The sequence below is a fragment of the Otolemur garnettii genome, unplaced genomic scaffold (assembly GCF_000181295.1).
Source record: "Otolemur garnettii isolate 467f Iridium unplaced genomic scaffold, OtoGar3 scaffold00330, whole genome shotgun sequence".
Taxonomy (NCBI): domain Eukaryota; kingdom Metazoa; phylum Chordata; class Mammalia; order Primates; family Galagidae; genus Otolemur; species Otolemur garnettii.
The window spans coordinates 183047-184085 of record NW_003852725.1 but is presented as its reverse complement, the minus strand read 5'-3'; positions in this window follow the sequence as shown (position 1 = coordinate 184085).

Below are 1039 nucleotides of genomic sequence, written 5' to 3'. Positions count from 1 at the left end.
ATATAATTTATATATGCATTAGGCATATGTCTGTTGCCTATAAAATATCTATGTGGTTTTTGCCTTTATCAATACTGCCCATATATGTTCAGGACTAACATTGTTCATACTTGTTTTGGATTTATTTATTTATCTATTTATTTGAGACACAGTTTCACTTTGTTGCCCTGGCTAGAGTGCCATGGCATCAACCCAGTTTATGGCATCCTCCAGTTCCTGGGTTCAAGTGATCCTTCTGCCTCAGCTTCCTGATTACCTAGGACTACAGGCACCGCCACAATGCCCAGCTAAATTTTCTATTTTTAGTAGAGACAGAGTCGCACTCTTGCTCAGGCTGGTCTTGCAGTCCCGAGCTCAAGTGATTCTGCAGCCTCCCATTGTGCTAGGATTACAGGTATGAATCATCTCTGCCTGGCCTCAGGACTTTGTGTGTGTATCTGTGTGTATATACTGATTGTCAATTATTATTTTATTCTGTCTATGTAGGTAGTGAAGGAAATAGTCTTAACTTGACAATGTATTTATTGTTTAAATCTATATTACATTTTGTGATTTGAAGGTGATTTTTGAAAAGTTTTTTTATTTTTGAAAAGTTTTTTGATTGTCTTTTTCAGGTAGTCAAATTTTTAATTGTGGTAAAATACATAAAATTGTCATACCAAACAGTTTTAAGTGTTCAGTTTAGTAGTTTTTAGTATATTCATAGTTTTTCAACAGATCTTTAGATCATTTTTATGTTACAAAAGTAAAAGTCAATACCCATTAAACAACAAATTGTCCTTTTCGTCTCTCTCTCACATCATTCTACTTTGTCAGTGAGTTTGACTATCAGATATTTTTATTAGCATAAGATTATAGTCTCTGTTTCTTTTTGACTATCTTATTTTACTTACCATAATCTAGGATATTATATCATGTATAATATACTACCATAGTATATGTCAAAATGACCTCTCTTAAAGGCTAAAAATATTGTATCCTATTTATATGCCACATTTTATTTTTCTACTCATCAATAAAGGGACATTTGGTTTGTTGT